At 35.7% G+C, this 22,588-nt stretch overlaps 1 pseudogene; it reads right to left on the reverse strand.

Annotated features, from left to right (window-relative positions):
* Positions 1 to 22,143: 22,143 nt before the first annotated feature.
* LOC120240011 lies at positions 22,144 to 22,579 on the reverse strand (annotated as a pseudogene).
* Positions 22,580 to 22,588: the final 9 nt, after the last annotated feature.

The following is a 22,588-nucleotide window of genomic DNA, read 5'->3' on the forward strand; positions in this document are numbered from 1 at the left end:
CTTCTGCACGTAATAGATTCGCAAATACTTGTTACGTGCCGAAGAAGAAACCTTCTGATTTCGATCGACATATTTGATGGTCAGACAAGTGTTCACTTTTTCAAATGTTAGTTCTTTTAGGACTTATTTTTACCCCTCAATCCAAGTTGATAGCTTACAAGGTGCTGTGTTAGGCATGGAATGGCTCCTAAATGTAAAACTAGGATCCCTACCTCAAGGAACCCACAGTATTTGCTATACTTGAAGTTGGCTACAGAGTACAAACTTAAAACAGTATTAAAGGTACTACCTTTCTCATTTACCATACCCAGCGAGCTCCGTGAAGGCATGCATCGTATGTATTCTCCATTTTATGCCAGCGCTCCGAAGTGTCCAGCATGGGATAGGCACATAATCATATAGATGACTAGGGGATTTTGCCTTTTTCTTAAGTTCAATATTCTTGCATGTACTCTACAAATTTGGGGGGGAGGGGAGTTATTAATAAAAAATAATAAAACAACTGTATTGTATGGCTAACTCCTGTTTTACTGGTGGTTTACTGATTCCCACATTTTTCCCACAAAGCCAAGCCTTCTCCCTTGTATTTATAGTGTTTTATTTTTCTCTTCCTCTAAATTACTCTATATTTCTGTCTATTAAGTTCATCCTATAATTAACTACCCATTTCTACAACTTGTCAAGGTTATTAGTAATTATTGTGACTCTTTAAACTCTCTCCAAGATTTCCAGTTCTCAAGTCGTGGTGCACAGAATTTGACTGATATTGTGCAAGAGTTAAGAAAAGTCCCAAGTTGGTCTTCAGGGTCTAAATGATCTCATATTATGTAATTCTCTGGATTTTATGAGCTGGTCAGAGGAATAAATATAAACCTTCTATTATCTAGTTGCACTAAAAGTTGCCACTAATGTTTCTGGAAGCGAAGAGTGTATTTAGTTCATTCAGGAATTTGATGTTGGTTATGCCCTGGATCAGGCCTCACTGTTGTCTTATCTCTGCATCACTTCCATATTTCTTGAATTGTGAAATCAGAGCAAGTGGAATAACTGGAATAACCAGTAATAGAACTAAAACTTGAAAATACATTCCTTATCTAACCACCTAAATTTGCCAGTAAAAGAATGTAAGAAAAGATGGAAATTATTTCTCTGTACTGTGAAAGAGGAGCTAGGAGTCCAAGTCCTCTCTAGAAGACTATGCTTCTCTAATAAAGAGTTTAACCTCATAGGAGAAGTTATTAATATCCAGTAACAGTAGTTACCTATTTTGTTCTTTAAAATCCTCTAGCCTCTGTATATTTTTAAAAATTCAAAAATAATTTAACCTAGTAAGACATGAGAGTATGTGACTAATTCCCACTGGCATTCCAAAGCTAAGAAAGAAGACACAGGTAGCTGCAGCTAACCCAATGGCCCCTCTTTCCTTTCTCTAGAATCACTTTTTCTTAATCTACATATCCAACACCTCCCTAACAGTGCAATCTACACAAACTGAGTTTAGGAAGGAAGGAAGAAGAAAGGGAAAGGAAACATGAAAGGAATTCTGATCCGCTGGAGTATTAGATAATTATGTACTAAACATTGTTAGCTAACACCACTCAATCCCCATGCCTGCGACCTGGTCTTATATTCACTCTAATGCTGGAATTTCAAGTCCAGAGTTCAGACAGGAAGTTCAATTGAACTGCAAGTTTTTCCCAGCTGGAAGAATCTCAAAAGGCCAATTGAACCTAGAAATTCAAATGTGTATTGGCTAGATGAGGATACAGAGGTAAACAAGTGTCATAGACTGCTTCCAGAATAAAGGATAATGGTTTTTTTATGCTAGAAACTCATATGGCTCTAAAAGGTATGGAGTAAGTTTAAATCTTCAGCTCTGAAATAGAGCTGGAATTGAATTATGCCAGATTTGAACTTGCCTTTGAGATTGGGTGGTATGCCGTATATTGTGAAGAAATTCACTGTAATATACTCGCTTGCCTTTGGACATATTGACAGACACGTATACATTAAGCATAGACATGTCAAATCTCTCTTCCTTCATCTTCAGTAAAATGACTAAATACCTTTGGAGTATGAAGGATGTTGAATTTCCCTTAGATGAAAGATTTTAAAATATTTCTGCTGCTTCCTATATACTATAAAAGCATGTATTTGTGTAAATATGTGAAAATATACTCTAAAGGCTCTATAAAAGTCTACTCCTGGGGCGCCTAGGTGTCTCAGTTTAGCGTCCGACTTTGGCTCAGGTCATGATCTCACAGTTCGTGGGTTTGGGCCCCATGTTGAGCTCTGTGCTGACAGCTAGCTCAGAGCCTAGAGCCTGTTTCGGATTCTGTGTCTCCCTCTCTCTCTGACCGTCCCCTGCTCATGCTCTCTCTCTCTCTCTCTCTCTCTCTCTCTCTCAGAAATAAATAAAACATTTAAAAAAAAGTCTACTCCTGTGTTCAGATAACATGGGCATTACTGAAGTGGCATAAGTAATGAATTTCTCTATACCAATGCTGTAAGACATAATACACGGGGAAAATCTTGGTAACTTGGTAAGTCAAAGGAAGGCAAACTTGCCTTCAGCATATCTTCTATCTTCTATGAACATTCTCCTCTCCCTAAATGCTCAATGTGGAAATTAAATTCCCCATAATTTAGCTTTTGCTACTGTTATTTCTCTCTTTTTACTTAGGTCTAGTATTGCAGTATGCCAATGGTGGGGCCTGGGGGGGAGAAGATAATGAGAAGAATAAAGATGTGGGAATGGACGAGGGACAAAACATTAAGGCAGAATATTTTAAGACAGGAAAATGAGTTAGGAGAGTTAGGAAAAAACTAGCTGTGGTGGAAATAATGTATCCAGCACTTTGATAAAAAGGCTATACTAACCCAAGTAGTAATAGAAGACTCAACAACCAGTTCGTTCTTGTATAACATCCCATGGGTTAATTTTGACTTTTCTCCCACTCTCACATCCTTCAAAATCCAGAGGTATTTCCCCACCTTCCAACTTATATTCATGACTACAGGGATTTCATTTTCTGTTTAATTTTTATAGTTTTATAACCTTTTTTCTAATAATTTTCTAACTTTTATTTCTAAATTTTGTGCCTATGTTCTACATCTTGTGGCTTTTATGTCTTCATTTTCTATGTTACTTCTAATAGTTTTCAACTCCTCTTTCTATAACAAAGGATAGATGAGCTTTGAGATACAGCGAATACATCAGTCCCAGTGACCCCAGTCATTCGTTCAAGATGGGGTAAAACAACAGTACTCAAAAATGCAGTTCTCAAACCAGTGTTGGCTCAAACTCTTTGTTATGATCTTCAATGAGATTGGTGTAGACATTGACAGCAATCAATTAAAAAGTTTTATAGAAACTCAACAGAATAAAGTTAAGTGTGTTGAAGTTAATGAACATAATGAGACTAATATTTGTTATTGTTTTTATTTCATGTTTTTAGTACTTCAGTTTTATTGTATTTTATAAAAGTCTCATAGATTGGAAATTCACCATAGATTAGAGAGGACTGAGATAGAAAATAGGCTATATGCCTAAGACTGTCTCTCAAAAATACTGCTTTCCATCCATTTTGACAAATGTTTAAAATCTTAAATAAAGCTTTGATGGGTATGGCCCTAAACTGCCTATAATGCAAGACTTCATAAGAATCAGTCATTTTCATCACATAGTCCATCTTTATCCATAGTATTCATTTATTCCACAAGTAATTATTAGCTACAGGATCTGTCCTAGGTGTTGGTTGTATAAGATAAAGGAAATGGATATCATCTCTGCCCTCATCGAGTATCCTTACAATATCATAAGGAAGATGGGGAAATGGCAAGTAAACAAGTAATTGCCAAGTAGGAAAGATTATTTATAAAAGCAGACAGGGTGCTGAGATAAGGAAGAGTGGTGGAATTAGAGAGGAAAAGGACACTATTTAGAGAGAATGACTCAGGAAGGACTTACTAAGAAAGTGGCATTTAAACCGAACCCATAAGATGAAAAGGAGATAGCCATGAATGGAGCTGGTTAAGGAGGAACAGTATGTACAAAGCCTACAATGCGTTCCAGAAACTGAAAGGAGGATCTCATGGCTATAAAGACAGGGGTATAAATAAGGAGAAACAGGAATTCAAGCCCTAGACTATACAATATCTTGTAGACAGAAGTAAAGTCCTTGGATTTTATTCAATGTGAAGCATCAAGCCTTTGGAGAGTTTTAAGTAAGGGAGTTCTACCGTAGATCTTTAAAGATTATTCTTGTTCTTATCTGGAGAACAGGTTGTAAGAAATTACCAAAGAAAGCAGAGACTAGTGAGAAAGGTGTTGCAGTAAGTCATGCAAGATATTATAACACTATGAACTAATATGGAAAGAAGCGGACAGATTCAAGATATAATTTGGAAGAAGAATCAACAGAATTTTCTGATGAATTGGATGACTGCTACTTTTTTCTTAAAGCAAATGAGAAGAGGTAGTGTCATCTATTGAAATGGGGAAGATTTAGAGGGAGAGATATAGAGAAGGAAATAGAGAGATGAATAATAAAAGAACTCAGATTCTGAAAATGTCAAATTTGAGATGACTACAAGACATCTAAATGGATAAGTAAAGTAAGCAATTGGATGTGACTGAAGTTTGGCAGAACAGGCAATGCTACAGATACAAAGTTGTGAATTATCAGCACATAAATGGCATTTAAGGCCATGGGAATGAGTAAAAGTGTCTAAATAAAGAGTGGACAGAGAGAAGAAATTGACCAAGTGGAAAACTAAGAGCCAGGAAAGGGAATGAAAAAGTAACAGCCAGAGAGATGAGACAAAAACTGAGAAAGATGTCATACAGATGATTGAGATCTACCTTGGTTGGGTTGTTAAGTAAGTGATTTTGAGTAAAAGAAAAACAAGAAAGTTATGGGAACTGTATTGAAACACTGAATAATGGAATTTGAGTTGGATTAGGAAGACAGCTTAGTCTAGAGGAGGTTGTTGTGGGTTGAGTTGCGATAGGAGCAAAGGAGGAGAAGGCTGACACCATTTGGACTCATTGCTTTCTGGCTAATATTTAAGCAAGTGAACTAAAAGGATAGGAGCTCTGATCTAAGAATAAGAATTCAAAGTTTTGGAGGGGAGTTGTATCTGGTGATGACAGTGGCCAGGGAGTTAACCAATACAGTCCAAGAAAAAGATGGTGACTGGCAATGAGATCTAAAAATGGATGTCAGAACATCCAGTTAGCTGAATGCATCATTTGTAATGACCCATACCTAGTATGGTGACAAATATTAGATGAGTGAGTAAAAACATTAAGACTTCAAGAATACAGAGACATTTCTTGGAGGCTGTTAGGTGACAACATTCCTCAGTGTTATCTCCAATAAGACAAATGGTTTTCAAAGTGTTTTATTATGCATACTTACTTGATTTTCATTACAACTTTGTTAAATAGGTAGCCTTGATGATACTATTACCATTTCATAGATTTAAAAAATAAATGTGTCTCAGTCTCGTACAAGTGTTCTAGAAATAGTTATAAGGAGATACATGGTAATGAGAGTCAATTTATTTTCCGCTATTTTAAATTAAACTCGAGGGCACCTGGGTGGCTCAGTTGGTTAAGCATCTGACTTCGGCTCAGGTCATGATCTCACAGTTTTTGAGTTCGAGTCCCATGTCGGGCTCTGTGCTGACAGCTCAGAGCCTGGAGACTGCTTCGGATTCTGTGTCTCCCTCTCTCTCTGCCCCTCCTCTGCTCACGCTGTCTCTCTCTGTCTCTCTGTCTCTCTTTCAGAAATAAATAAAACACTAAAAAATGTTTTTAAATAAATAAACTCAAATTTGTGAAATAAATTGAGGGTGATTTATTAAATGTTTAAAGGCATTCTTTTTAAGGTTTCCTTTCAATGGCACCTTTCCTAAATACAAGTATATAGAAACTGTCTCTGTATTAAAAAAAAAAAAAAAAAGAGATAATCTTTACATTTTTTCAGAAGCATATATTATGCAAAGTAAGATAAAGTACAAGGCAAAGGAAAGATCTGAATATTTGCTCTTTTTTATGATATGGTGAGAGAGCATTTTTAAAAAAATATGTGCTGAGATAAAATTATCATAAAATTTAACAGCAATTATTATTACAATGCCATTCTAAAGTATTATAAGAAAATGAAAAGAGTAGATGTAAGTTTATTGTTATTGTGTGTAAAAGTGAATTTTTGCACTTAGGCAATAGCTAATAATACATGTGTATAACGTATAATACTCTTTACAATTAAAAAAAACAATGGGGAAAGAAAAATTATTTTTCTCTTTATTTCTAAAAATTTTTGTTTTCTCAGGCTAAACAACACTGGATTTTCCCATCTATTTAAGCATGCAAATTAAAACACTTAGCTGCACTTTATTGTGCTTCATTTTAACTTAGATCAGAAGAATTTTAATCAAAGCAATACTGAGGCTTTGGAGGAAACTGAACTGTAGGAACATTTGTAGTCACTTTAACTGGTCAAAATATATTGTATGCATTTCTTTATATTCAAAATCAGTTACTACTACTCTTGCAAATAAGTGACAATTCTATCCCATTTTTAGGTCAACCAATGCAAAGGTTCAATGGTTTGCCCAGGGACATAAATTGAATCAGCAGCAGAAGTAGAATTATAACTCCAAACTACTGGCTCAAAGCTTAGTCCAATGAGCCATGCTGTTTCTCTAGTAGTAAGCATATGAATTGTCCCTCCAAGCAGGAGACAGTGTTCTAAATGGAGCATGTCCCAACCAGAAGACCTACACAACAGAGTCAAGAGACCTATTTCTTTCACTTAAAAAAAAAACAACAACAAAAAAAAAAACCAACTTACATACCAAAATGTCTAACTTACCTTTCTGTAAAGAGGAAATATATGTTATAAATTCAAAAAGATAGGTTATAGAAAGGCAGTATATTTTATACTTCTAAAACCAATAGAGTGTTTTGATTTTGTTGTTCAGTACTGACATTGGACCTGTAATACACAGAATGGTCAATTTGCAGTATTAGACTAACACCCACATAATTCAGGAATCCATTTTCCCTTTGTTATTTAGACTAACCATAGAAAAACAGCAATTGTACAAATTTTATTTAATATTTTAAGAAGTGCTTCCTGACTCATTTTTCTTATTTCAAGTTCACCCAGGTACATACTTCTTCTGACTCAGTTTTAACTCTGTAGTTTAAAACCACAAATGAAAGACTATATTGAAAGTAGAGATTATGGAAAATTGCAAATTAAAAGTGAATGATTCAACTTCCACTTCTAGCTATGATAGAATAGCTTATAATATTTTAACTCTCCTGTTGAGAACAACTATTTAAAAATAATGAATACAGCAACTGTTTGAAGTCACCAGAGAAGAACTAAGGAAGTCAGTACTAGGGAATCCAAGATCCCAGAGAGGAAAAAACTGTAATGAATCTGAGCCCCACATTCACCTCAGCTTTTCACTTGTATATTGGCAGATTCTTGGCATGGGTAATAGAAGCTAAGAAGAAGTGTCAGCCTGGGCTTATGGCAATCTCACTGGGTTAGGGAGACAGATGCTGTAGTTTGAGGCTACCAAGGTGATTGTGACTTGAGAGACTAAGATACAGGAATTGAGAAAACCACAGAGGAGCAAGCCCAAACTTATGTACAATGTCCCCTCAAGGCATGTGCTGACTCCTAAACTGTGCAGGGTAAAATGCAGAGAAACTAAGTGTAAAGGAACAGCTTGAATGTTAAATAGTTGAACAGAGATTTTCACAGCCTTAGAAACCTTGGGAGACAGAGATGAAAATTTAGAAACCACCAAGGTGCTAGAGCCTAAGTAAACACCTCAGGATTTCAGAGGAGAATCCAAGAAGGCTACTTCTTAAAAATTAAAGTCTATGCTTTAAGAGTTAGAGCAAACTGGAACTCAGTAAGCCTAACAAAGTCTGAAAATCAGCTTTGACTTGAGTAATGTGATCAGTCCATATATTATGTGACTGGAACATATCGAATTCTTTCAGGATAAAAGTAACTTCATGTAGAATCTTTGCAATTTTTCACACATGATGTTTAGCATCCAATTTAAAAATTACCAAGCATGTAAAAAACAGGACCAAACAGAAATGCTAAAACTGAGAGTTATAAGAACTAAAACAAATTGAAAGATAATAATAGATTAGGCATATCAGAGAGAATAGTAAACTAGGAGAAGTGGAAAATATTCAAGTTTAAGTATAAAGATTAAGAGGAATGAAAACAACAGAAGAGAAAATATGAATTATGTGGAGCAGCATTTACAAGTCTGATATGGCAGGGGAGGCTGGGTGGCTCATTCAGTTAAGCAACCGACTCTTGGATTTTAGCTCAGGTCATAATCTCATGGGTCATGAATTCAAGCCCCACATTGGGCTCTACACTGATAGTGCAGAGCCTGCTTGGGATTCTCTCTCCCTGTCTCTTTGCACCTCCCCTGCTCTCAAAAATAAATAAACTTAAAAGAAAAAGTTTGATATACCAGTAATTAGAGTCCCAGAAGAATAGGAAAGCATAAATTGAGCAAAAGCAACATTTCAAATCTATTGACAACTAATTTTACAAAACTGATGAAAGATAGCAAGTCATGAATTCAAAAAGCTCCATAAACTATCTGCAAGATAAAAACAAGGAAGCTACACCCAGAGTATCATAATCAAACATCTGAAAAACAACGATGAAAGGAAAATATCAAAAGTAGTCACAGAAAAACTTTTTAAGGAACAAAGACTTCAGCTGACTTTTTAATAGAAACCATGGAATCCAGGAGACAATGGAATGACATCTTTAAAGTTCTGAAAGACCAAAACTGCCAACCAAGAATTCTATACCTACAAATATGCTCAGCAGAAAGGAATGTGAAAAAAAATACATTTTCAGGAAAACAAAAGCAGAGAAAATTTGTTTCTCGTAGACCTACACTAAAAGAAAGTCTAAAGGAATTTTTTCAGGTTTAAACATGGAACTGCAGGAAAAAAATTAACATAGAGCAGGGTAAATGAATAACATAGAGATGATTAACTTAGAGAAGGGTAAATAAATGCATATACTAGTAAGTAATGCACTATGCGACTTAAAATAGCTATAGCATTAACACACGTGAGAGCACTGAAAGTATTATCCAAGGAGTCATAAAAGCACAAACTTAAAGTAGACTGCAATGAACAAAGAATGAATCTTGGAATTTTTATTTTAGGGTAATCAATAAACTAAAAAACATATCGCTAACAATCTAATAGGTAGGGCAAATGGAATAATTAACACTTGATTAATCCAAAAGAAGATGGTACAATAGGAAATATATAGTAAAAAGGTAGATTTAAATCCAAATACAACAATAATTACACTTAAGTAGTTGGAGTAATATTCCAGTTAAATGACAAAGATGGTCAAAGTGGACAGAGAAGCAGTACTCAACCATATACTGCTCATGGAAGATATGCCTTATATATAAAGACTATTAAAGGTTAGAAGTAATACTATGAAAGATATAATGTGAAATGATAACCAAAGGAAAATGGTGTAGCTATACTCATATCAGGCAAAGCAAACTCTAAAGCAAAAAGTATTACTACAGAAAAACAATGTTTCCTAATAATGAAGAATCAACAGGAATGTAAACAAAGTTAAATGTGCCTAATTTTACAATCTTAAAATATGTAAATTATTATAAAATAAATATATTCTAATTGTCCCTCTATTTTTTTTCACCCTTCGGTGTTTGGAAGTATGTTGTTTAAGTCCCACATATTTGTAAATTTCTCAAAAATTTTTTCTGTTGCTAATTTTTTGGTATTTATTTAGTGAAGTATACTTGACACACAAGATTATCTTGTTATTGATTTTTAATATCAATCTATTGATGTTGGAGAACATACATTGCTTTCAATTATTTTACATTTATTGCAGCTTGTTATATGGTCTAACATATGGTCTATTCTGGCGAATTATTCCATGTGCACTTGATAAGAATGTGAATCCTGCTGTAGATGTTTGTAGGTCTAGTTGGCTTATACTGGTGATACACTTTTCTATTTTCTTCTTGATCTTCTCTCTTTATGTTCTATCCATTATTAGAAGTGGGGTATTGATGTCTCAAACTGTTATTTTTTAATTGTCCATTTATTCAATTCTGTAAGCTTTTACTTTGTGTACTTTGGAGTTCTGTGGCTAGGTGCATATGTATTTAGAATTGATATGCCCTCCTGATGAATTGACCTATTTTTTAAAATAAAATGCCCTTTTTTGATGCCCAAGTCATCAGGTTTGTCTTTTTTTTAAACAATTCTCTGTTCTTTTTTTTTTTTTTAACATTTTATTTATTTCTGAGAGAGAGAGACAGCATGAGAAGAGGAGGGTCAGAGAGAGAGGGAGACACAGAATCTGAAATAGGTTCCAGGAACTGAGCTACCTGTCAGCACAGAGCCCGACATGGGGCTCGAACCCATGGACCATGAGATCATGACCTGAGCCGAAGTCAGCCGTCCAACCAACTGAGCCACCCAGGCGCCCCTGGTTTTGTCTTTAAGTCCATTTTGTTTGATACTAGTATACCTATTTTAAGTCTCTTTTAATTACTGGGTTCTCTATTACAGTAACCAGAGATTATTCCCCATTCTTTTACTTTCAACCTCTTTGCTTCTTGAATTAAACGTGTGGCCTTTTATAGCCAGGATACAGTTGGGTCATTTTTTCAAAATATATTTTGCTAATCTCCCTCTTTTGATTCAAGTGCTTAATCTATTCACATTTAATGTAATTACTGGTAATGGTAGGACTTTTATCATTTTGTTAGTATGCTCTAGGTCTTATGTTTTTTTCCTTCTCAATCACTGCCTCCTTTTGTGTTAGATATTTTTCAGTGTACTATTTTAATTCCCTTGTTGTTTCTTCTGTTATATTATTGGAGTTAATTTACTTAGTGGTTTCCATGGGGATTACAATTAACATGCTATCTTAAAACAATCTACTTCAGATTAATACCAACCTAATTACAATAGTATACAAACATTTTGCTTTAGTTCCTTTCTGCTCCCCACTTTTGGTTTATTATTATCATATAATTTATATTCTTATATATTAAAGTCCATTAACAAAGTTTTATAATTTATGCTTGTATCTTTTAATTCATAGAAAAGAAGAAAAGTATTACAAACAAAAATGCAGTTTTAGTCTTTTGAAGTGTGACTATCATTTATATATGTAAAAGAATGGATCTCTTCATGTTCATCATACTTTGAGTTTGTTGAACTTCCTGGATCTATAGATTAATGTTTTTCATCAAATTTGGGAAATGTCTGTCCATTGTTTCTTCAAGTTTTCTTTCCCTTTCTCTTTTCTTCTGAGACTCCTATTATGCACATACAGGTACTTCTGATGATGCTCTGTAGATCTGTGAGGCTTTGTTCTACTTTTTCTTTTTTCAAATCTTTCTGTTTCTCAGATTGGACAGTCTCTTGACCTATCTTCAAGATTGCTAATTCTACTTTTACCAGCTCAAAAAACGGTCTTGAGCCCCTCTAGCAAATTTTTTATTTTGGTTATTGTAGAGCCCTCTTCACTGAGCAAACCCTAGTTCAGGTAAAATAAAGGCAAATACTATGAATGGGAACTCTTCCAGGGAGTCATCAGATAGGTAAAATAGTGACAATTGACTAGGGATTTTCTGGGAGCTCCAAACTCCTTCTGCCCCCTTCACTGTCTACTTGGGTGATTTTCATAGCTACTACGGTATAAGGCTGGTGATTTTCAAGGCTACAATAGATCTGAGGGGAGGGTATCCTGAATAGGGCAAGTTAAAATGTCGCAAAGCTCGCTGTTTTCACCAAAATTCAGTTATTTTTCTTGAATAAATGCTCTTTAGATTGGACAAGTCTTTGCTTTATTTCTAGAAGTCAGAAAAAGTTAATTTTGACAATTTTTATGAGTGTTTTTAAAACTGCTTTATTTATTTCTGAGACAGAGAGAGAGAGAGCATGAGTAGGGGAGGGTCAGCGAGAAAGAGAGACACAGAATCCGAAGCAGTCTCCAGGCTCTGAGCTAGCTCTCAGCACAGAGCCCAACACGGGGCTCGAACCCACAAACCATGAGATCATGACCTGATCCAAAGTTGACACTTAACCGACTGAGCCACCCAGGTGCCCCTTTTTATGAGTGTTCTTATTGCTTTTATAGAAGAGAATCAGAAGTCCTTATTCTGCCATTCTAGAAGTGTCTTTGTTTTAATATTTTCTTGAAGTACAGTAGTTAACAGCAATAAAAATAAGAATAATGTTTCATGTAACTACATTGATGAATCTCCCAGAAATGATATTGAGCCAAAGAAGCCAAACAGAAAGAATACCTACTGCTTGATTTTACTTATGTGACCTGTGAAAAGCAGTTAAAATGAGTCAGTAGTGATGGAAGTTATTAACTACCTTTAGGATGGTTAACTGGAATAGAACATGGGAAAATATTGTAGAATGTTAGGAATGTTCCATATGTTGACCTGGATGATGGTTACATGAGTGAATTTACTTGCTAAAATTCTTTGAGCAATACACTATGTGAACTTTATTGTATGAAGGTATACTCTTGTAAAAAAAAAAAAAACCAACAACTTTAAAAACAAACATAAGTAAATGGTTAACCTCAGTTCCTTCTTTAATTCTTGGATATAGGTTCCCTTGCAGAGTGTTATAGAATGAGTGAAAGTTGTCATATTTGTGGTTAAGAGAGTCAAATGTGTACTATAGAGACATAGGGATGATTTGCTTCTAATATTGTTACTGCTAATTAACAGGAACATAAATGTCTACAAAGCTCTCTGACTCTTAAACTGCTTTTGTGTATATTTTCTTGTCATCTGCACAGCTATTGAAGTTTGAGGTCAAGTGTTATATTTTCCAAATGAGGACTCTCAGATGAAGAATCAGTATCTGTGAATAATAGACTCAGTACTGATACTTGATATCTCTAACTCTTAAATGATTATGCTTCTTTACCACACTTACAGTCTTCAGAGTATTGCCCGACACCAATTAATCAAAATTAGATGTGTGTCCATAGTTTTAGACCTCTCTAAAATTCTCTTAAATCAATTCTTAAAGGATGATATTAATTCTTGAATCTCTAGGTAATCCCAAGATTCTAGAAACAGACAGAATTTTGAACTTCCTCTTTTAAGCGTCTCTGTGAGATACAAGAGTATTTATCATTGAATTTAAACATATCTTTTGATGAGATTTCACAATACTCACTCATTAGATATCACATACTTTTTATGATAAGGAACTCATCCCATTATTGTACTAAGTTTCTATTTCTGCAGTCTGTTGTTTCCCTGACTTCTACTCAAATATAGAATGATTGATCACCTTCTATGATTCCTTTCTAAATATCTGAAGAATATTAAAAGCCATCTTCACATTAGTGGTCATTTCCCAACTTCATTTAGGCTTTCCTCCTATCATTTCTTAAATATTTGCATATTGGTTGAACTTCTCCCTATCAGAAAATATCCTTGAGTTGTCATTTCATCTATATTATGAAGCTTTATCCTAGAAAACAGTACTCTGATTAAGACCTGGTCAATGTTAATATAAAGTATGTTTTTTTTTTATGTTGTTTTTACTGTTTCTGATATATCATGATTGCCATATAATATTCTGCCATGTTTATGTAAATTCCTAACATCTATTTCTTTTACTTAGGTTATTTAATCTGCATTTTCCCCCTGAATTAAAGGTCATTTGATTTGTTAAGATGTGTTTTCTTAAGTAATAGGCATGCCAGCTAACTTTGCATCTTTGGTTAGTTTAATAAATATACTCTCAACATAAATCCTGGGATCACAAATGAGAATAATAAATAAAGCGCAGGACCCACAAAGCTGCTGTGTATTTGTGAATAGCTAGTAAAAAGCCTTAATTTGCTTTTCAGGCAAATGAAGAATAGCACACAAGTGAGAAAGTGCTATTTATAAAGAGAATAAGGGGCTTGGAAAATTTATTTATGCTTTTGCAATTAAGTTCTAAAAGGCTGATGAAATGCCACTCCAGATCCCAAACAGAAAGCAACTTGAGCTAGATTTTCTCTGCCCCTCATCTTGAGTAAAAAACTTAACTTCTCAACTACTCTCTACAGCTTCATACCCTTTTTCCTCCCTGGAGCACACCCTTTCCCTTGTATCCACCAGCATACAGTACACAGAATCTGTTCAGTCCCACAACTAATATTACTTTCCTTTTGGGCTTCAAGAAAATCTATAGATAGATGAGGTGAGTTACTGGGGTACATTGCTTCATCAACTCAGAACAGCCTGAAAACAGAAACCCTTCTCTCCTAAGCTAGCTCAGTTCTTTTCATTTGCTGCTCTCTCCTTGAGTCCAAACGCTTGAAGTCACTGCCTTTCTTCCTAGTTCAAACTGCTTCCATCCTCAACCCAAAAGCAGATGAGCTTTTTTTTTTTTATAGAAAACTTCATCCTTGTAGGAAGGATCCTTTTCTGGCTGGATCAGTTTTACGCTAAAACGATAGCTCTTGTAGGCATCTGAGTATTCAACCTGTGTGAGGTCATTGGGATTGAACCCACAGAAATCCCACAATCAACCTTCTTTCCTTTACTTTGGGTATGTGCTAATATGCAGAGATTGCCTGAGTTCGGCTTTTCATGATCAGCCCTTCTTGTGTTTGTTCTTTCCCTTCTTTTCTCATGTTCTTTACCATCCAGATCTGGAGTTCCTTTAAAACCTTATTTCCTTGTAGCACCTTTGTCTAATCCACAGGTTCCTTCCTCCCCTCCCCTCCTCTAAACATATAAACAAGTTTCTCTACCCACCTCAGTAGCCCTCTCTTCTAGCATTCAGGGATACCATCATCTTGCTAATATCTCTCTACTTTTCTAATTACATTATTAAATACAGTAAAATTGGGGGCCTGGATGGCTCAGTCGGCTAAGCGTCCAGTTTCGGCTCAGGTCATGATCTCGCGGTGTGTGAGCCTGAGCCTGGTGTGGGGCTCTGTGTTTGAAGCCTGCTTCGGATTCTGTGTCTCCCTCTCTCTGCCCCTCACCTGCTCACACTCTGTCTCTTTCTCTCTTTCAAAAATAAATAAACATTTTTAAAACACTTAAAAAATAAATAAATATAATAAAATAATAGCACATTTTACTTCAATTATATTTTCATCTCTGTCTCTGGACATAGATCCAATTTAAGGGATAGGGCCAAGACTAATTTAGAGGGTGCCTGATAAAATTCGCCACAGCAAAAGAGACTGAGAATATACTTTAATGTCTACTTATTTTAATTTTGTTAGGGAAAATATTTGAAATATACCAAAGTAGAGGACCATTGTATTGAACTCTCCGGTATCCATCATCCAACTTCTACAATTGTCATAGTCTGCTTATGTTATATTTATTTATTTACTTAATGTTTGGGGTTTTTAAAAATTTATTTCTAAAAGAGAGAGAGAGCGTGAGAAGGGGAGGGTCAGAGAAAGAGGGGGACACAGAATCTGAAACAGGCTCCAGGCTCTGAGCTAGCTGTTAGCACGGAGCCCGTCACGGGGCTCGAACCCACGAACTGTGAGATCATGACCTGAGCCGAAGTCGGATGCTTACCCGACTGAGCCACCCAGGCTCCCCTATTTATTTATTTTTTAAATATTTATTTTTGAAAGAGAGTGAGTGTGTGTGACTAGGGGAGGAGCAGAGAGAGAGGGAGACAGAGGATCTAAAGCAAGCTGACAGCAGAGAGCCCTATGTGGGGCTCAAACTCAGGAACTGTGAGATCATGACCTGAGCCCAAAGTCAGATGCTTAGTCAACTGAGCCACTCAGATACCCTTGCTTATGTTATTTTTAAAAGCAATATTCTTGGTCACTATATTGTATTAGTATTGGTTTCTCAAGAATTATTATTTCCCGTGATCAATCTGCTCTTTATTCTAAATCCAGTCCTGAAAGCAAATTAAACACAGTTAAAAAAAAAAAAAAAGTTAGGGGTAGAGAAAGAAAAATGAACAAACTGAAAAGAATTCTTCTAATTCCAGGAGTATCCCTTTTGTATTATCTTTACCATGTAAAGCAAGTTATGACATAAAATGTCTTATAAATTCTCAATGGCTGAAGGGAGTTCTAGATTATTGAAGTAACTTTTCTTTCACTACACTAGTGTTGTTATAGTTACCCTATATTGTATTCTTTAGTGAACCCTCTGGATAAAATTGAATCAATTTCAATCCGGGCAGGCTGGGTCTGGGGATATGTACAGCATCTGCAAGAAGAGGAAAAGAAGCCTTCAAAAAACTAAAGTAGTGACGTCTGGTTTATATCACTTATGGATAATCAGACAATTTGACAAAGTTACAACAAAGAGTAGTTAGCCATGGTTGTGTTTCTAGATGAGGTGAATCAAGTGACAGTTAGTGGAAACATGCTATGAGGATAATTTTCTTCCTATCTTTATTGATGTCCTGGACAAAAGATTCAGAGCATAGTGTCAGACTCACAGGGAGCTGAATTAAGTGGTTTGCTAATATCCTGGACTGGAGAAGAGAAATCACTTGAAAGTTGATAAAATGGGGTGCCCGGGTGGCTTAGTCAGTTAAGCGTCCGACTTTCGCTCAGGTCATGATCTCGCGGTTCCTGGGTTCGAGCCCTGCGTCGGGCTCTGTGCTGACTGCCTGCTCGGAGCCTGGAGCCTGTTTCAGAGTCTGTGACTCCCTCTCTCGCTCTGACCCTCCCCTGCTCACGCTGTCTCTCTCTCTCTCCTAGAAATACATAAAACATTTAAAAAAAAAGTTGATAAAATGTTAGTCTGAAAACAAAGTGTAAAATCAGAGGTGGGAAATATAAGGTGAGGTTTAACTTCAAAGAAACTCCCAAAAATTCAGTTTGAAAAATAATCCTTGCACTCTGCTTTTCATTTGACAGACTTTTCCTAAAATAGTGTATACACCTGGATCAGAAAACCTTAAACTTTTGTAGACAAAATTAAGGGGCTTCAAAGATTAATGGCAAAATCAACAAAAGTAAAGAAAAATTTAGCTTGCAAGAGGCTCCGGAGAGCTCCCCAGCTCCTTCCAGCATGTGAGGATACAACGGGAAGTCTGAGACATGGAAGACGGTCCTCATCCAACCCTGTTGGCACTCTGAGCTCAGACTTCCGTCCTCCAGAACTGTGAGAAATAAATTTCTGTTGTTCATAAGCCACCCAATCTGTGATAGTTTGTTAAAGCAGCCAAAAGTACTATGACAAGGACAATGCCGAATGGTGTGTGTTTGTGTATGCTTAAAAAGGGTTACAAAGAAGAGACTTAAAGAAGGACCCACTCTTTTGGGCCAAATTCCCTTTATCTTCAATAAAGCAACAAAAAATTTAAAAACCATGTGTTTTCCTTGGTTGTCTTTCCAAAGTGTGGCTTTCATGTGTACTTTTTAATAGAAAGGATTCTTTGGCAATGAAAAAGCTAGTCTTAATTGACTTCCCACTCTCCCCAGCAGCAAGTGACTTGCTGGCGACTAGGGCTCTAAAGGAACAGCTCCTCCTGGCAAGCATGGTCTTCCCCCCTCCCTCACCAGAAAAGATCATATATTCACATAGTGCAAAATTTTCAAAAAACGTAAAAAGACATATTGTGAAAAGTTGTGCTCTCATCCTGTCCACTGTTTACACAGCTCTTTTTTGCACACACACACACACATACACACAGCCATATTTAATTTGTATATATGCTCAACAGATTATTCTTGACAGATTTCTTTATGCATTAACCAGAAAATATGAATACGTAGTCATATTCTTCCTCTTTTTCTAAAAGGTAGCACATAATATACACTGGCTTATATAAGGCCTTTTTGTTTTTTGGGTTTTTTTTTTTTTGCATTTAACAATATGTCTTGATGATCAATACCAGAGAGCGTCCTCATTTTTTTAAACTGCTGTGGAGTACCTCACTCCATAGATATTCAAGAACTTTTTAACTAGTCTCCTATTGATGGGCATGTGAGGTGTTTCCAGTTTTATATTTCAAGCAATACTGGCCTAGATAACATTACACAAAATGTCATTTCACATGTGGGCAAGTATATCTGCAGGATAAATTCCTGAAAGTGCAATGTGTATGCAGTTTAGAGAAACCTTGCAAATGTCTTTGCATCAGAGTTGTGCCACTTTCAATTCTCCCTAATGTATGAGAAGGGCTGTCTTCCTACAAAAAACAAAATGTGTTATCAAGCTTTTCATTATCAAACTGGAAAGTGACATATCAGTGTAGTTTTAAAATTGATTTCTCCTATTACCAGTGGATTTGATCATCTATTTATGTTTACAAGCCATTTAGATGTTTTTCTATGACATATATGTCATATATATGTGATATATATACATATACATGTATTCCTACTTTTCATTATATAGTCTTTTATTGGTTTCTAACAGCTCTTTATATGTTAGGGTGGTTGGTATTTGTCTACGATATAAATTTCTCAGTGTGTCATTTATCTTGTGACTTTGTTTATAGTTTCATAGGCTGTTAAATATTTTATTTTATTATTTTATTTTATTTTATGGATTCTAGATTTTGAGTCAAAAATCTTATCTACTGAAATGTTGAAAAGGAACTTCCCGTCCTTTCTTCTAATACTCACATGCTTTCATTATTTTGTATGTACATCCTCAAGTTATTTGAAATTTATCCTGGTTTTACTAGATTATTAGAGTATAGTATGAGGTATGAGTCCAACACCTTTTCTCCAGATAGTCTATCACCATTTATTGAAATGTTTATCTTTTCCCCACTGATTTGAAATGCTGTTTTTCAGGTGTCAAACTACAGCATGCATTTGGAATTATTCCTGGGCTTTGTATAATATTCTTTTGGTCAGTTTGTCTATGATGAACCAATACCACTCATATGTTCAGGTTATATGTTTATGTTTTTAAATGACATTTAGTAACTCCCCCTCCTTGCCCTTCCCCTCTCACAGTTTTCCTTCCTATTTTTGATAATTTTTCCATATAAGCTTTATGATCACTTTGCCTAGTGTCAAAAAACCTACTGCCAATATTTTGTTTTTTGTGTTCTTGTTGAAATTATAAATTAACTCAGAAAGAATTGACATGTTTTTGATGTTAACTCTACCAACTAGATACATCTCCACTCTGTACAAAATTTTTTGTGTGCCTTCCAGTAGGGTTTTAACACTTCTTATTAAGTTTATTCCCCTGCCTTTTATCTTCTTTTCTTTTTAAAATGAGTACTTTTTTTCATTATATATTCATACTGTTTGTTGTTTTTCTTTTGCATATTAATTTTGTGCCCCACTACCTTGCTAAATAGCTTTTTTAGTTGAGTCTCATGAGTTTTCAAGGTATATAATTATAATACCTTGCAGGAAGATTCATAATGGATGCTGTAGAGGAGAAGAAATTATGCTTTTCAGTTTAGTGGATGGAAGTTCCTTCTGATAAATCTCAGGAAGGACAAAGATAGATACATTATGGACTCTTGGGTACTCTAGACCAGACTGGGTAATGCCCAGTGTTCAAAAGCTGTAGTATCATTTTAGAAAGGATGTACTGGAATAAGGATTGTTTTAAAACAGATAAGTCATTATTATCTTAATGTTAGTCATCATAATTGCCATCACATCTTGTATTTATTGAGAGGACTCTATTTTTATCTATTTATTTATTTAAACAAATTTTAAAGTTTTTATTTTTTTAGAAAAATTAAGAGAGCACATGTGTGCATAAGCAGGAGTGGGCAGAGGGGGAGGGGGGGGGAGAGAGAGAGACAGAGAGACAGAGAGAGAGAGAGAGAGAGAGAGAGAGAGAGAGAGAGAATCTTAAGCAGGCTCCACACTCAGCACAGAGCCTGACATGGGGCTCAATCCCATGACCCTCGGATTATGACCTGAGCTGAAATCAAGTCAGATGCTCAATTGAATGACCCACCCAGGCATGCCAAGAAAGCACTATATTTTTAAAAATTATTGATTCAAAGCTACCAATTTGTCACCACTATTATTATTACCAAACATTTCAAAAATCTCTAAGATATTCATATAAGGTTCATGGAGTTTAATATAGTATGGTAAGGAAAAGATCCTGTTGTATGCAAGCAACTACCCCTCAGTCCTGAAGTGGGATTTATATTTAAGTAGCTTAAATGAGTTGCTTTGTGTTTATGATGGGCACAGCAAATCCTGCTTGCTGGTTGCTAAATGCTCCTCACCTAACAATGATCTTCTTTGTTGATCTTCGGGGCATAGTGTCTCATCTGTTTAGTTTGGCTTTTTATTTGACATCCATTGACTTTGCAGCCAAGCCTGTTTTCTTTGTTTGATATGTTAGCTCAAATAAATAGGTGAACTCAGCCATTCAATGATATGCATATAATTTTTTAAAATAACATATACTAGATCTGATGAAAGAATACCATTTTCTCTTGCAAATGGAGAAGACATGTTTGACTTTATTTTTTATTTTAGAGAGAGTACTCAAGAGGGGGAGAGTGGCAGAGGAGGAGGCTGAGGAGGAGAGAGAGAGAGAGAGAGAATGAATGAATGAATGAATGAGTGAATCTGAAACAGGCTCCATGTTCAGCTCGAAGCCTAGCATGGAGCCCAACCTGTGGCTCAGTCCCATGACCCTGGGATCATGACCTGAGCGGAAACGAAGAATCGAATACTCAACCACCTGAGCCACCCAGGCACCCCCAAATGTCTGACTTTTGAATAATAGCTTGCTGTCTTTTAGAGGACTTGTCCAACTGCCTTTTACTAGAAGACACAGATGTCTGGTTGCTGAATTTCTGTCAGATTTTGTCTAAATACAGTGCTCAACCTTAGATTAGATAGATACAACTTTAAATCTTCTTTAAGTGCTTACTAGGATATTAGCACCTTTTAGTGCTAATTTCTGAGGAGCCACATCTGTCACCCAGGTCTTAGTACTGAGCTAGCTGCTGTCAGATGCAATGTGGTGTGTTGAAGAATCTTCTCATTTGAGGTACATCACAAGTTGTGCCGTATTTCCAACTAATAGGAAAAATGTAAACATACATATTGGGCAATATGTCAATGAATACCAATGATGTACCACAGAAAAACCAAAGATTGTGAACATGTGCAAATGTACCTGTGGGTACTGAAATCCTGATTTGGTCTAGTAAATTCAACTTCATTGCCTTCTCTCTGGTATGGTGGAATCTCAACATTTTATGTCTCTTCTACAAAATTCTCTTTAACAAAGCCAAGATATAAAATGCTTTTAGAATCCTAAAATTTTATATAAATTTTAGTTTTCTCTGAGACATTAATTCTGATGTAAAACCAGTGAAAATTACGATCAAATAATGTGAGGTATTGAAATCTTAAGGACTTATTCTGTGTGCATTGAGAGATGTTGGCAATTAGAATATTCTCATCAATAGGAGGTTTGTGTTGGCTCTAAATGTGGATTGCTTATGTAAATGCCCCTTTAGAACTTCTGTTTATATGATAAGAGACCTTAGGCGATATTAGAAAGGGTCTTGTCTTGCTTTATAGACTTTCTGATTTGCTAAAATACTTGAAGCTTCCATATCCAAAGTCATTCATGTAACCTCTTTTTTTATTGATGTGGTTTTGAAAAGTTTCAGATACCTACTTGTGAATGCTTCCCAAGAACATTTCATTGTGTCTGGGGTGTACTATGACATTTACACTCTTTCTTTTTCCTTTCTGGATTATTTTAAAATATAAAGCTTTTCAAACATAGCACATCTTTCAAAGAAAGAAGACTCAGAGAAGAAGGGACAGAACCAATCCTAGGGTTTTTTCACATGACCGGCAGAAGAACAAAGGAAGGCACTCTTTACTATTTTCTAATTGACCAAGTTAGAAGAATTGTTTAATAATAAGGGCCCTAATTTTATTTCTGAAATTATTTGATTATCTCACTTTGCTGATGCTAATTGATATCATATCAATAAGCAAGAACTTGAAACAATCTCCCATGGTCGTATGGGGCAGCTGGTAGATCACAAGAATAGGGTTGGGAAGTTGTTTTGTTGTTGTGTTGTTGTTATTTGAGCAGTTTGTATTATGAAGATAGTTTATAAGATTATTCCTGCATCTTCTCAATTGTTTTGTCTTTACATTTACCCTTTTTCTCTCCCATCTGACAAGATTTGGCTTTACATTCAAAGATCTTTTTGCTGTGTTTGTCCAGTTTTACCTTAGTGATGATCATCTTGCAGGGCTGGTGCTGCCCAAAAGGACAGTTGTGTCATTGGCTTCTGTTGCATGTGTTCAATGTAGATGACACATTTCTTTCCATAAACTTGGACTACTTTGCCAACCTGCTGACCTTTGTGGTGTCCCCATACAACCTGAACTTTATCATCCTTTTAGGTAGACATGGATGGAACATTGTTCTTCTGTCTCAGCTCTGTGGAAAGAGGGAAAGACACAATCTTCCTGCAAATATGGGAAGGTGTATTGAAATGCCTTTTATGGTTCTTGCTCTGGTTAGAAATGACAACGGGTTTGATTTTCATTTTGGCTGC

This window comes from Hyaena hyaena, unplaced genomic scaffold, assembly GCF_003009895.1.
Source record: "Hyaena hyaena isolate Hyena2069 unplaced genomic scaffold, ASM300989v1 scaffold_246, whole genome shotgun sequence".
In the NCBI taxonomy this organism is placed as follows: Eukaryota; Metazoa; Chordata; class Mammalia; order Carnivora; family Hyaenidae; genus Hyaena; species Hyaena hyaena.